This window comes from Paramisgurnus dabryanus, chromosome 11, assembly GCF_030506205.2.
Source record: "Paramisgurnus dabryanus chromosome 11, PD_genome_1.1, whole genome shotgun sequence".
Taxonomy (NCBI): Eukaryota; Metazoa; Chordata; class Actinopteri; order Cypriniformes; family Cobitidae; genus Paramisgurnus; species Paramisgurnus dabryanus.
This window is the reverse complement of record NC_133347.1, coordinates 36,908,993-36,925,422: the sequence shown is the minus strand read 5'-3', so window position 1 is coordinate 36,925,422 and position 16,430 is coordinate 36,908,993. Positions and strand designations below refer to the sequence as shown.

The 16,430-nt window shown below is 38.6% G+C and overlaps 1 long non-coding RNA gene across 1 annotated transcript; it reads left to right on the top strand.

The window, feature by feature from the left end:
- Positions 1–14,952: 14,952 nt before the first annotated feature.
- On the top strand, positions 14,953–15,474 carry LOC141283019 (uncharacterized). Its single transcript, XR_012337988.1, has 3 exons — positions 14,953–15,121; positions 15,213–15,301; positions 15,400–15,474. It is a non-coding gene; the product is annotated as an uncharacterized lncRNA (long non-coding RNA).
- The last annotated feature ends 956 nt before the right edge of the window (positions 15,475–16,430 follow it).

Genomic DNA, 16,430 nt, shown 5'->3' with positions numbered 1-16,430 from the left:
ATTCCAGCGTAAATTGTGATGTAGCAGTCTGAACAATACACTCGTTTTCCCTGGACAATACTAACATATTCCCGTTATAAACATTTTCAAACGCATTATTTTTGCAAATTACAGAAATTAAGACCCGGCGGGGGATGTATACTGCTTGTGGACCGCGTGCTAATTGCTAGAAGCTAGCGGGAGGTCCGGACCGTGTAACTTATATATCTATGCGGACCGTAAAGTTATTAGAGGCTCGCCTCGTCAGAAAAGCCGGGGCGTACGGTCTCGGTTAGTTTGGCAAAAAGCTTTTAGCTCTAGCATCATAAATGTAGTATTTTGTGACAGAAGATGACAACATGCAAAATATAACGTGACTTTTTACCTTTTGTGATGATACAACGCGATCGCGAATCGAATCCAGACTGTTTCAGATGTGTGAATGATCCATGAAAGTCCAATAAAATACATCCAATTACCATTTTTGTCCACAAATGCTTATAAACCGTGAAATATAGATACATAGTCTGTTGTTTAGATCAGATTTCGCATGAAGGTCTTATCGCCTACAATCTGAAGACTGTTTGCGTCGTAACACACTGTATATAAGATTACTCCGGGTTCCAATAACCACGCGTTAAAACTTTGTTTTTAAAAGTAGGTGGGAGTATAATCCATAATATCCAAATAGCGCTGTTATTTCCGTGAGAGATGATAACAGCACAGAGGGTCTCATTCAAGTGACTGCTCTATGCTCTCTAGCTACCTGGTGGGTGGAGACCTGCGAGTGGGGTGGTGGGCGGGAAAATTCAAACTGAATGTGACGAAACGGTTTGTTACGTCACAACGGAGCTGAGTTTTAACTGGCGCAATCTGAGACTCAAGGCAGAGGACATTCAGAAACCTGTATCTCACTCAAAACAGCATGGATGGATTTTTTTCCAAGTTTGTATGCGTGTGGGAGCATCAGAGACACAAATGAACACCCCAAAACCCAGAAAAAGTGAGTTTTTCATAATACGGGCACTTTAAGACTTTTTCTTTAAAGCTCCTGTTCTGTCTGTGATTTTGAAGCTTTGATTGTGTTTATAGTGGGCAATATAACATGTGTTCATGTTTCACGTGTAAAAAAAACACTGTATTTTTCATACAATTTACTTATCTGTATAGCGCTATTTTCACTGTCCTCAAAACAGGCTGATGTCTTCCTTGTTCTATGAAGTCCCTTCTTCAGAAATACGTAACAAGTTCTGATTGTGTAGTTTGTTTTGTGTGTTGTTATTCGACAGCAGCTTAGCTTTGCAGAGCCGTTTGAGCCAAAGCTGGTGACTGACGTATTCCTGTGGGCGGAGTTTAGTCAACAAACTGTTTTACTGATGTCATTAAAGCAGGAAATAGAGGGCTGTAGTCCAAACCGGCCGTTCATTGTAGGCTTTTAAAAAAGGAATTCTACTGAAGAAAATATATCGTCTGGCAGTAAACATTGAGCTTTATCATTTTACAGGTATTATTTATGCTATTATAGCAACATTACACACTAACTAGGGTTTAAAAAATGGTATCAGGAAGAACGTGACCTTTAACAAAGCATTCACATAATTTGTCTAGAAAATATACTTATCTTGCAATAGTTTGCTTGTCCAGAACAAAGCATTCACATAAATCGTCTGGGTAATTTAATATCTGCTCGGTTCTAGACAGGCTAGCTATTGCGGCATTAGTAAACCACACCACTGTGTGACACTTGCATAACATGCACATTTTTTCTCCGAGGGTTTTTTTCCACCCCTGGGAGTCAGTCGACTTTGGCTTAACGTAGCACCACCTTCTATATGCTACATATGACTACACTCGCTTGTTCAGTTTAATCTTAGCTGCTGTATTGTGCAACTTATGTTGTCTATCGATTTTTCTGTGTTTCCCCCTACTTCTATTAATGTAAAGCTGCTTTGAAACAATTACTAATTGTAAAAAGAGCTATATAAATAAAACTGAATTGAATGAATAAAAATATTTAGTTGAAACAGTTTCATAGGCTCATGGTTAAAAATGGTTCATACACAGCATTACCATAATACTAGGGCCAGTGTCCGTTCTTGTAAAGTGCCCAGAGTCAACAATGCAGCTGGAAGTTCTTTTTTTTATACAGGTATCATGCTATGGAACAATTTGCCAATTTCCCTCAAGATGGTAAATACCAGAGGGTCTTTTAAATATCAGGTTAAGGCCCTTTTATGGAATAGAGTAGCTGATCTCTTTTATAACTAGCGTGGTGTTGATTAATTTATGTGATTTATGATTTTTGATTTTAGGATATTGGTGAAATTTGGATGATTTGTGTAAATGTTTATGTCTTTGACCTATAATTGGTCTTTGTTTGTTTTTTGTGTGAAATGTTTTACCACCAAGGACCATGTTGGAAATAAGTGTTTACACTTTAAAAGGTATAGCGGAAGATTTTCCCGAATTATTTAAAAGAACCGCCCCTCGATATTTTTTAAAAAATGCTCCCGAGAGGGAACGCCTGTTAAACGCGTGCACGAGACAGAGAGAGAGAGAACGTGCAGGAGCTCAGTTCTTCTCTTCGCTCTGTTTACAAGTTTCTGTCGGCATGTTTACCGTGTCTGTGCGGTTCGTGACTTGTGCCAGGGCTAGCATCGCAAATCATAGCTTACATCAACTTTTACCAGCAGTGATTTTAAATGGATTTCTCCAAATAGCATGACAAAATGTACCTTTCCAGTAGAAACTTCGCGTGGGAAGCCCCACCTGTCCTTTTCGCTCAGCCAGCGTGTGAAATAGTCTCCCATAAACATCTGGTCTTGTTTCTTTATTTATAGTCCTTTCTCTTCTTGTCATACAATTCGTAGACACTTTTTCTCTTGCGACCCTCAGACATTTTGAAAAAAATACAGTGAGAACGCGACCTTCAATGAATGGTTGAAACCGTAGCACAACACACATACATGTGAAAGTGCGCATGTGCAGAAAGCGAACGTAGAGGCGAGCACGTGCGACCGTTATACGTCAACATATAATCAGAATGATTGACATCTGGGATGACCAATAACAGTGGTGATCCACCCGGAAAACGAAAATCTTCCGCTATACCTTTAACATGTTATCCTTTGGATTATGTATGTTGAATTGATTAACCAATGTCAAAAAGCTATTATTTAAAGTTAGTTTTCAAAATAATAATGTGACATTATCAGATCAAAAAGGCGTAACACAGACAGTTTAGAAAGCGCACATCGCACGCGCACCTACAATGGAGCTTACACGAGCAGCAACTCAACTTTTATTTATAAAGCACTTTCAAAACCATTAAAATGGACCAAAGTGCTGTCCATAAGTGTTAAACAACTTCAAAATTACGCAGAGATTCCAATAATTCTAATATACACAAAAACAAAACATCAACACATGACACCATAAATCAAACACATAATCACTCACAGTTCCCAGACCCAATCAGTTGCCAAAAGCTTTATAAAATAAATAAGTCTTTAAATCCTTTTTAAAAGTATCCATGCTTGGCACTTGTTCCAAAGAGCAGGGGCCGCAACAGAGAAGGCGCGATCTCCACTACAGTTAAAAGCATGTTCTGAGAGGAGCGTAATTGACGTTGAGACTGATATGGGATTAACATATCATTTATGTATTCAGGAGCTTGATTGTGTAATGCTTTAAAAACAAAGTTAACACCTTGTATTGTATTCTGAATTTTACAGGTAACCAATGAAGGTTTATCAATACAGGTGTTATGTGATCTCATTTTCTGGTATTTGTTAAAAATCTCGCTGCAGCATTTTGAACGTACTGAAGATGAGTAACCAGTGATTCACTTATGCCTAAATAAAGAGCATTACAATAACCTAACCGGGTTGAAAGAAAGGCATGCAGAACAAACTCCAAATCATTTTATAAAAGCAGGGGTGCCCAACCCTGTTACTGGAGGGCTACCATCCTGTAGCTTTTAGCTCCAACCCCAATCAAACACAGCTGAAGCAGCTAATCAAGGTGTTCAGGGTTGCTTGATAATTACAGACAGGTGTGTTGGAGCTGGGTTGAAACTGAAGGCTGCAGGACGGTAGCCTTTCAGGAGCAGGGTTGGCACCCCTGTATAAAAGGATGGGTTTTAATTTGGTCAATTTTCTCAACTGAAAAAAAAATGATTTCTAGACGCTATTAACTTGGCGATCAAAGCATTTCAGAATAAAAAATTACACAGAGATTCCTTACATGACTACACATATTATTGGACAATACTCCACAGTTTCCAGCCAAACTATTCCCAGGCTGTTTATTCCCAAACATAATAAACTCAGCCTTGGCTTCATTTAATTGTAAAAAATTATTTGCTATCCATCCCTTTCTCTCAGTCAAGCACTTGTAAAATTAGTTAGTGATATACAACCATCACACTGCAGAGGAAAATACAGTTGTAACTCATCAGCATACAGATGATGTTTGATATTATACTGCTTAAAAATGGAACCATGTATAGTGAAAACAGAGTCGGACCAAGAATTGATCCCTGAGGAACGCCCAAGAAATAGTCGCGGATGCAGAGACATGATTTCCAATTTTTACAGAACATGTCCTGTTGTACAAATATGAAGAAAACCACTTAAGGGCCACGCCATTGATCCCTACATAATCTCTGAGGCTTTCTATCAAAATTGTATGATCCAGAGTATCAAAGGCTGCACTTAAACCTAACATCTTAAAGGCAACATTTTCCCAGAGTCTATACTCAACAAAATATCATTAGTCACCTTTAATAATGCAGATATATACATCTAGCCCAGTTTGACTTGTTCTGAACTGCAAGATAATAATAACAATCCTTTGCTGTTTCTCTGTCCAGTGGGGGGCAAGGAGAATTTAATTGACTAAATCAAAAAACAAAGGAGCGCTGCCCGGACTCAAAACAATATATAAAAATCAAGGTGCTCTTTGGATGGGGGAATAGAAATATAGCAAAAACCATGGGCGAGGCTAGCCCCTTTTTAGGGGTGCTTCAGCACCCCTAAAAAGGTGCTCAGCACCCCTAAAACTTGGAGCAAGAAATTTATTTATTCTAAAATGTTCGTTGGTCTTTGACAAGGTTAAATAATGTCCAAAACATACTCCGTAGTTTGTGGTTTAAAATGTATATGTTAACGTAGAAAATGAAGACCTCCCCGCTTAGCAAATGGTGTCATCCTCTTCTTTTACTTCTCTGTACCGTCGCTTAGCCCGAGCGCGAAACACACGCAGAGAGAGAATCAGTTAAAAGTGTTGTGATGCAACTTTTTTGTTCAAATCTTACAAAATGTTTACGTTATGTTTTTTAATGAGCGAGTACATCACGAATCAATCTTTCAAGCCGTGTTTTTGTCTTATACTGAATCACCATGGTACACGTATAATAAGTGTTTATTTTCGGATTACTTTAGTCCGGCGGGTACCCGCGCGCTGCGGAGTAGTACAGTACCTGGGTGACTCGTCCATAGACTTAAACGGAGAGAAGTAGTGCCGGTTACAATGTTCTTCCGCAAGACGCATGCAGTTTTGTGTGTCTCAGTGGGTAGTTGCATACGTGTGTCTCCGTTGTTAAAGTTTATTGTATGATTATTGTTAATTTGAGACTTATTTTAACAATCGGGAGTCATGTAAACATGACATCACGTGCGTCTTTTCTGGTCAGTCGTCATGAAAACATGGCGTTTGGAACAGAGTGAAAAAAAAAATTCTAAGGGGGAGCATGCTCCCGGACCCTAGAGGGGTAATTTTCTTCTCATCTTTTTCACCCATGACCCGTTTTCATGCCTGAAAGGCCCCCACAAAATCTTGATTTTGGAGTTAGTTGAACCAATGCTAAAATGATAGTTATTTTACAATAGACATATTTTTGGTTTCTGTAGGAAAAAAGAGTGGGTGGTGGCAGCGGAGCTCATTGGGTGCTCAGCACACCTAAAGCTCTAACCCTAGAATCGCCTCTGGCAAAAACAAAGAAAAACCCCAAGGCACTCTCTAAAAAAGTAAAAAGCCTTTATTAATACGGCTTGGTCATAATAAACCTTTAAAAACTCAGACGCGTTTCGGCAAACAAGCCTTCGTCAGGGAGTAAACGCATTACACCAAACAGGAACAGTTTTATCACCTTTGACACCAATCAGAATAACACCATCTGTTAGAAATTAAGGTGGGGGGGTTTCCGGTTATGGCGCCTGAGTAGACGTGCGCGCGGTTCGCTCCCAAAAACTTTTTCAGTTTGTCTTTTTAAACCTCATTATTTTGTCGATGTTCTACTGCCCTTTACTTCCTACGGCTTAGTGACTTCATTCGCGTTTGAAATGTCGAAAGGGAAAGGCAAACAGGTCGATAAAGACAGAGAAGGAACTCTCACGCCGAGTACTAGCATCACACTAGTCGAGATTAGTGCTTTACACGACGAGCTCAGAGCCTCGATCGCCGCGGACTTTAAAGCATCTTTTGAAACTCTAGCAGCCAAAATAGATAACATTCAATCCACGGTGGCAGATCATGATATTCGGATTGGCAATCTCGAGTCCGGTACTACAGAGAACAGCCAGCAGCTAGAACAACTAGAAGCTACATGTACGAGGCTCCAACAGGATAACGAGTGGCTTAAGGCTAAAGTGTCAGATCTTGAGAGCCGCAGCAGACGCCAAAATGTTCGCATTTTGGGACTACCTGAGTCTATTGAGGGGCCACGTCCGACGACCTTTTTCTCACAGCTTTTGGTCGATGTTCTGGGCTCCCAGGTGATATCCACACCCCCCCGAATTGGATTGAGCTCACCGTAGCCTCGCGCCTAAACTGGCTCCAGGACAGAGACCCCGACCTGTCATTCTGCGATTTCATCGCTTTCAAGTAAAGGACTTGGTCATCAGGGAATCTCGCAAAAAGGGTGAGCTGCTGTATCAAGGCCACATGATTCGTATATTTGAGGATTACTGTCCAGAAGTTTTGAAACTCCGCGCCGAATATAAAGAGGTGATGTCGTCACTTTTCAAACGCGGAGTTAGGCCTGCGCTTCTGTACCCTGCTACACTGCGAATCACACTCCCGAACGGTGAGAGGAAATGGCTGGCTTCTTGTAACAATTCCTCCTTAGCTGCACTCTTATGCCTCCCATATACATTTTCCCTAATTAAATAGTCAAACACATCAGTGCGCGTGCGCCAGCGTGAGCAGGACGCAAATCCAGTAGCTCCGTATGTGTAGAGTTGTTTTTGCTATATTTTAAGTGTGTCTTAAAGTACTTTTTAGCTTTTAACTTTATATATATATATCCCATGGATATGATGACTATCTATGGACAAAGCAGGAAACAATTTGTCTACTCAAGGGAGAAACTGCTTTCACTACAAACAATGGAAAGAGCTGGCATTTTTCATCACATACCTGAGGAGCTAAAGAAGAGGCGGCGAGGCTGCAGAGCCGGAGTGAAAGTGAAGGCTAGGCTAACGGCTAAGCGGTGGAAGTATAAACCCTCGGTTCCGTCAATAGTGATGGGGAATGTAAATTGTCTGACTAACAAGACGGATGAATTGGCTGCCCTTGTGAGGACGGAGAGGATGTACAGAGAGTGCAGTTTGTTTTGCCTCTCGGAAACCTGGCTAACTCAAAACACCCCCGACGCTAATGTGGATCTACCAGGTTTTACTACAGTGAGAGCGGATCGGGATTGCAAACGCAGCGGTAAAAGTAAAGGAGGGGGACTCGCACTGTTTATTAACAACAGATGGTGCAACCAGGGGCATGTAACTGTGAAGGAGATTGTGTGTAATAGAGACATTGAGATGTTGGCGGTAGGTCTCAGGCCGTTTTATATGCCTAGAGAGTTTTCCCACGCCATTGTTGTTGTTGTGTACGTACCACCGCGAGCGCATGCAGAGACTGCGTGTGACGTAATTCACTCCACCATCGCGAGACTGCAAACACAACATCCGAATGCTTTCTTTGCTATCTCTGGGGATTTTAATCACGTGACACTGGATTCCACACTGCCAGACTTCCATCAGTTTGTAAGCTGCCCCACCAGGAAGAATAAGACTTTAGATCTATTGTATGCAAACGTGAAGGAAGCTTACACTGCTACTCCTCTACCCCCATTGGGAAAGTCTGATCATAACTTGGTCCGGCTCACACCACAGTATAAACCATTAATACAGAGACAGTCCATAACCAAACGCTCATTCAGGAAATGGTCACCTGAGGCAGCGGAGGCTCTTAGAGACTGTTTTGAATGTACTGACTGGAGCACTTTGCAAGAAGTACACGGTGAGGACATCGAGGGAGTAACTCATTGCACCACTGATTATATGAATTTCTGCATGGACGTGGTGGTTCCAACTAGAACTGTACGCTGCTTTCCCAATAACAAACCGTGGATCACCAGTAATGTCAAGAAAATCCTGAATAGGAAGGAAAGAGCATTTAAGGATGGTGACAGAGGTGAGCTGAAGCGCATACAGGGGGAACTTAAGGTACACATAAGAAGGGCAAAGGAAGATTACAAAAGGAAGGTAGAACAGAAGCTGCAGCATAATAACATAAAGGAGGTATGGGACGGCATGAAAACCATCACAGGCTGTAGGACGAAGGGTAGTATTACAGGATATGGGGACGCTGGGAAAGCAAACCAGCTTAACCAGTTTTTTAACAGATTTGATACACCAACCACCACAACCAGTGATGGTACCCTTCATACCTCCATGTCCATCACCTCACCTGATTCCACCATTATATCTCCTAACATCTAAGACTGCAGTCCATCTACACCCTCCACATATATAGACAGTTCGACTCCCCTCCCCATCACTATTACTAAGGAACAGGTGACCAGAGAATTGAGAAGACTCCGACCAAGAAAGGCAGTGGGACCAGACAAAGTGTGTCCAAGGATGCTAAAAGCATGTTCTACTGAACTGGGGGAGCCACTTCAGCATGTTTTCAATCTGAGTTTGAAGCTGGGAAAGGTCCCAGTGCTCTGGAAGACTTCATGTATCATCCCGGTCCCCAAGAAAAAACATCCGAGGGAGCAAGGTGACTTCAGACCGATAGCACTGACCTCACATGTTATGAAGACTTTCGAACGGTTGCTGCTCCATGTCCTCAGACCTCAGGTACACCATGCACAAGATCCACTACAGTTTGGATACCAGGAGAAGATGGGCGTAGAGGATGCTGTCCTCTATCTACTTCATAGAGCTCATTCACACCTGGATAGGGGAAAGGGCTCTGTAAGAATGTCGTTTTTTGATTTCTCCAGTGCCTTTGACACCATCCGGCCGCTACTGTTGAGAGAAAAACTGACAGAGATGAGAGTGGACCCACTATTGGTGACATGGATTACGGACTACCTTACAGAGAGACCACAATATGTCAGACTGGAGGGTTGTACATCAGACACTGTGGTCAGTAGCATTGGAGTGCCACAGGGAACCGTGCTTTCTCCCGTCCTTTTCACTCTGTACACATCTGACTTCCAGTATAACTCTGATTTCTGCCATGTGCAGAAATACTCAGATGACACGTTGATAGTTGGTTGTATCAGAGATGAACAGGAGGGGGAGTACAGGGGACTAGTGGAGGACTTTGTGAGGTGGTGCAGGATCAATCAACTGCAGCTAAACTTGTCCAAGACCAAGGAACTAGTAGTGGATTTTAGAAGGAAGAAACCAAATTTCCAGCCTGTGTCCATTGAGGGAGTTGATGTTGAGGTGGTGAGGACTTATAAATATCTGGGACTCCAACTGGATGATAAGTTAGACTGGGCAGCAAATATGGACTTTCTCTGCAGAAAAGGCCAGAGCCGTCTGTATTTCTTGAGAAGGCTAGGGTCCTTCAAAATCTGCAAAAAACTACTGCAGATGTTTTACCAGTCGGTGGTGGCCAGTGTCCTCTTTTATGGTGTAGTTTGTTGGGGAGGAAGCAGTAAGAAAGGAGATGTGGGCAGACTGGACAGACTGGTAAGGAGAGCAGGCATAGTAGTAGGGTCTGCACTTGACTCACTAGTGACAGTGGCAGAAAGAAGGACCATGGACAAATTGCTGTCCATATTGGACAACGCACACCATCCCCTGCATAACACCTTTATTGGACAAAGGAGCACATTTAGTGGCAGATTGTTGTCCCAGCCCTGCTCCACAAATAGATTTAAAAACTCTTTTGTCCCACTGGCCATCAGACTACACAACAGCAAGTCAGGGCAATAATGGACTACAGATGATGTTTTTGACAAACTTAACAAATTTTTTATCTATCTATTTATCTATCTATTTTAACTTTAATTACTGTTATTGTTAACTGTGTTTATAGTGTGATTAAGTATTTTTAAACGCTACTGGGTACATGAATTTCCCTCCCTGGGATAAATAAAGTATATATCTATCTATCATCTATCTAACATAATTGTTAAAAATAGTCTCAAAATCTGGACTCAATTTTTGCGTCATTTTGCTCTTCACAAAACCCCTTTGTTATCCCCAATACATTCCAACCCTTCACTGCATGAAAAGAGCTGTATACGGACAAATACGGGATGGGAAATCTCTGCTAAACTTTAGGTTTGCCAGATTTTTGAGGCAGAGTGCTTGGAAAGGTAATACACCAAAGTAAACTTGTTAAACATCCAGAAACCTTACGTTTGTGGATGTATGTAGGAACTGGTGGAAGTTTCCAGGAATCCTTACAGCTGTTTGTGAGGAGGGGTGGGTGTGAGGTGTGAAGGGCTTTTATATGTTAATGACCCACAGGTAGAGGTGTCTTCTTTGTTTTCAGAGCTGAGTGGGGTGGGGGGGTTAATCATGTCTCTTTAAGACAGCACATACAGTATTGTGGTACATAAAAACTGTGTTTTCTAAATACGTTTATTATTAATATAATTTAATTCGTCTATTTAAGAAACTTAGCATAATTCAAAATAACTAAAATTCAGTGAACACAATTACCATTTTCATGTGTGAAAATTATGTCTCTGACTCAAGAGAAATGCAACAAATGTTATTTCAGAATATATATTTACAACACTTTGAAAACATGTCTCCAACTGCCCTAGGTCAGAATATTGTGCATGTATCTCTCAATGCTGCATACATCGTTTAAAAGAAGCCGTTCAAATGACATCATGTAACAAATTTTGCTAGCTAGGATGTTGATAAATTGGAAACAAAAATATCAATAGACAGGTCCATAATCTAAAAGACAGTCTTTCACATATGAATGCAAAACATGTTGGGTGATACAGACTGACAAACTTGGGTAAACATATCTGCAGATACCTGTCAGCTACTGTACTTCTAATCCAGAGGTGCCCAAAGTTGGCCCACAATAGACCTTTAATTTGGCCCATCATGCCACGTGAGATAAGGAAAAAGAAAACAAAAGTCATTGACGCAGATGTTCGTATTTTTTATTAAACATTTTCTAAAATGTATCATTTTTTGTTGTATTTTTACATTACAAAATGTAAATTAAAATTAAATGCAAGGGATTAAAGTGAATTTTTTTATGTTTCATGCATTCTTGAAGGTGTATAAAATGCATCACGGAAATTAATGGACTCGGGTACTATAAACTAAAAATGAAGAGGTTGGGGCAGTGGCACACAGAGAAAGGGATATTTAAAATGATTGGCAAAACGATTTCTTTTTTCTACAAAAAGCCTTGGAAAATAAAACTGCATTAGTTATGCATAAACAGAGTAATGTTTGCTTATTTATTTTTAAAATTACAAATTAGGGGTTATCAGGGCAACTTTAATTTTAATATAACACAACAACATTTACTTTTGGCCCACGGCCCTCAGTCAGGTTTGGCCCTTGTAAGGAAAATGTTTGGGCACCAATCAATGTTCTAGTCTATCTGAGGAGGTAACTTTTAGCATATGATAATGCATGCTTGTACAAAGTCAGTCCACATATTATAATGTTTGTCTTCAATCAATCAATTTAAATAAAAAAGATGGGGACTTTATAATATAATAAGGGTCAATATATCACAGTGAAAAAAGACATACATGCATTTTTACTTTAACATGAACTAATGCTGGGTTAAGGCATATACTAATCATAAACTATTGAAGAGTCATCATTAACTACAACATGACATGTTTTTCATTGTTAGTTAATGCAATCATTTACAATAAATTAATTAGGCTACATGTCTTAACTCAGTATTAGTTTATATTTACTTATATTTAAGTAAAAATTCATTTAGGTATACGTTAAATGTTTCCAATGATTAGTATGGCAGTTAATCCACTAAACCCAGACATAATTCCTGAGGCATGTTTATACAGAGTTTTGTATTTCATCAAGAAAGTGCTGATTCACAAAGATTTTATATTTAAGAAAATCTGAGCATCATTCAAAATAACTGTTAACATGTTTTTCAACTAAACATGCTTTGTCAACGTAATAAACTTTATAAAAACATTTATTTTTATTTTTTTTATTAATTATCAAGTATAAAGAACAATGCATAGTGTGAAAACGTGGATTATAAAAAAAGTATATTAAGTGCGAGCAGAGGATCAAGCAGAAACAACGCCAAAGGACTACATTTCCCAGGATGCACCTCCACCCTTCAGGTGCGACCGCTTTACCTATGGGCTTGACGGGAAGATTCAAAATCGCGAACCGTTACTGCATGGATTACTCTCAGTCTCTTTGTTTGCTCATCGACATTACGGTATGTTTGATTTAATTCATTTGCCTGCATCACGCTGATCGGTTGCCTATTTGTTCATATTATGTTATTCAGTGTTCGAATTGAAGGGGGTCTGGGGGGGTCCCGGACCTCCTATAAGCCTTAAGGGACCCCCCATAAAGCACAAAAATATAAATTAGGGGGGTCCCCTGGTTTTTATTTAAATTAAAATTCTACATAAATTTAAAATCCTCATTTTGCGTGTCACAAAGCGATACTGTCCGTTTTTTGTCCCAATTTCGCAATAAAATAATTCAAATGACTTCTGTCTGAAATAAAGAAACTCGCAAGTGCGCCTCATGCTGTTTTCTGGAGGAATTGACAGACAAGTTAATGTCTCTATCTGCGTGTGGAGTATTTTTTACCTCAGTTGCGGTAAGTAATCTTTAGGTTTAAGGGTTTTTAAAAAAATCTTCTCAAACAATTATTTCATAACAGTGGCAAAGCTATCCACTCAGACTGACGGCTGGTCAACCCAGTCACACAAAATATTTTATTAGGAAAGCAGAAGAAATCACGCTTAAATGATAATAAATGATAGTCTCTTTAATACTTAGCCTATCGCTCAACATTGAAAAATGTCACATGCATGGCCGAAGTGGGACTCATTTTCAGCCCTGGAGTTTCATGTCTTAGACCGGCCCACTTTAGTTTACCACTGACTATATTAAAATAATATAATTAAATCCTCAGTGCACTATTCTTTGCAGCCTTGCAATTAATATATTTTCCAAAAATATAATTTCCAATTCAATGCAAATAGTCTAAAACAGTTATGATTTTGCCATAATCGTGCAGCCCTACCATAAGGTATTTTAATATTATTCAATTAAACTTATTCAAAAACTGCTGAAAGGGAACAAATGTTTTCCCCTATATTTTTTCCCCTAGAGTTTTGCATGAAATAGATGAAGAATAACTATTAATAGATTAATCATTGTTACAAATATAACTTAGATATAAAAAATACGACATTTACCTTTTAGAGGCCGTTCGTTTCAAGTTGCGCTCAAGTTTATTTTAAATCTAAACGTGCGGCGTCTAAAACAAAACTCGTGTTCACAGGCGACCGCTTTGAAAAGCAGAAGGCGGCGGCGCGTCATGCGTTGTCCATGCGTTTTAAATGAATATGGACCCTAATTATGATTATGAACGCAAGAATTACTCCGTGGTCGGAAGTTGGGGCACAATCAACTTGGTCATAAAGCGGTGGGGACGTATACCACCCGCAAATTACGCGAATGGGGCTGCTGTGAGTGCTGGGGACAGCAACCTTGAACCTGGTGGCATGATAACTATCTTTAAAATTATGTATCTTTAAAAAGATTAATTATATTTAATTTATACAGTGAAGAAAACAGTGTTATTATTCACTTGATTCTATTTATGTACCTAAATACTACTGTTAGATCTTGCTTTATTTGTAACTTTGTTCTTTCTATTTTTATATGCTCATAATTTCTGAAAATTGTTCGATCTATGACTCAAAAAACGCAATGTAATCATCCATGTAACCACTACTATATAGTAAAATTATGTAATTTAAGAATGAGTCCACCCTATTTCACCCCTATTCTGTTTAAAAGTTCTGCCCTTGCCAGTGTTTCACACTAATTTGAGGGGTAAACATTTTTTTTAGAGTTTGAGTTAAGGGTAATTTGGGGTTTCTTTGATTAAAACCAGAATCAGATGATTGTTGATCAAGGGCGATCACATCTTACGTTGTGAAATCACAGCGACCCTATAATGAGGGGGGTGGAGCTTGGCCGGGGGGTGGGGCTTAGCTAGGGGACCCCCCATAAGCTTTGACATAATTCGAACACTGATGTTATTTACTATGATTCGTTTTTGTCTTTATACTAGAACTGTTTGAATTTAAAGCACAAACAGTAAAACTTTAAGGGTATACGTGGTACACAGCGGTAAACATGAGGTTAAAAATACGCGAAGTAACATTCAAACCGGGCTGTTAGAAGAATCAATTCGATGTTTAAATTTTTAAACACAAAACTTTAAAGACGCCAAGATGAGACGTTCTTTGCTTAAAACAAACAAAGCAACAGTAACTTGTGTGTTTGAAATGTTAGCAGCTAGCAAGTGTCTCTCTGCTATTTTAAATTATACAGACGATCTTTTGTTGTTAAAAGCTCATTGCTTTAGTTCTGGTAGATGCTGCTTATTTTTCAAGACTGTTTTAATAGCTTTATATTGGTTTAGAACAAAGCCAGCTTCACTTTGAGAGAACCTAGATGCTAATTGTAAAGAAGCTTGGAGTCATAATATATTTTAACGTTATATGTTTGCTGTTCTTCATCTTTTTAAATATGAAGTCTATTCATGTTTGTGTTTACAGAGGTCATGTACACTGTGGTCAACTTTGTGGATGCTGAAGAGGTTTCTGGGTAAAGATGATGTATGTTTATTCATTCAATTTTTTTAAAATCAAACATGTTAGATAGTAAACAGATGTATTTGATTTTGATTTTTAATTCTGTGCTTGCCAGAAATATAACGAAGTAACAGTGGAAGCTAAAACATCAGACTGATCCAGACACTGAAGAAATTGATGTCACTGCAATCTGGCCAAAATGATGTAAGTTTAATAATGACATTATTAAATTAAAGAGGTTAAATCGTAAATAGATGTGTTATGATGTATGTGATTCTATTTTTTTATTCTGTGTTTGATAGACAACTATATTGAACTAGCCTACTGTAATGAAGCTGCAGAACAACACAGAGACTCTGAGGACATCAACACAGAAATTAAGTAAGAAGATGTATATTATGAAGTTCTTTGATCATATATTGTTGTATCTTTGTACAGTTTAATGTAAACTTTCTAAAATGTACAACTTTAATTATATGTCATTTGATTTGTCGTGTGTATCTGTATATGTGTACTAGTATTATGCCAAATACTTATATGTACTTTTATATTTCCAAAGGGTTCCAAAGAGATGTCTGTCCAGATGAGGGTGCATCAACTTTACCTTTGCTGACAACAGTTAACTTAACTCAAACCATTTAAGGAAATCGGTTGCCTTAAACCATTAAGTTTTAAAAAACATACATTTGAGTACTGTGAACTTAAGTCTTGTGCAATTATGCACTTATATTTAGGTAGTGTGAACTTAAATATAAGTGCATAACTGCATGTGACTCAATTATTTAAAGTTCACAGTACTCAAATCTATGTGTTTTAAAACTTGTATGGTTTAATGCAACCGGTTTTCTTAAATGTGAGAAATGACAGTGTTACAGTGAGAAATGTTTGATTAATTCCAAGACAGAGCTCTGCTATTGAATCTACACTGCAAAAAATCACTTTCTAATTTAGGATTTTTATCTTGTTTTCAGTAGAAAAACTAAAAATTCTTAAATCAAGATGTATTTTCTTGATGAGCAAAATTACCTTAGAAAATATGTGTAGTTTTTAGACAAAAATATACAATTTAAGTAAATTTGTGCCTAAACAAGCAAAAATATCTTAACAGTGGAGTGAGAAAATTGTGCTTAAATAAAGTTTTTATGAAAAAAAGAAAACGTAAGATTTTTTTTCTCACACCATTGGCATATATTTTTGCTTGTTTTAAGCACAAATTCACTTAAAGTGTGTGTGTGTTTATTTATTTTGTCTAAAACTAGACTTATTTTCTTAGGTCATTTTGTTCATCAAGAAAAAACATTTTAATTTAAATAATATTTCTACTAAAAACAAG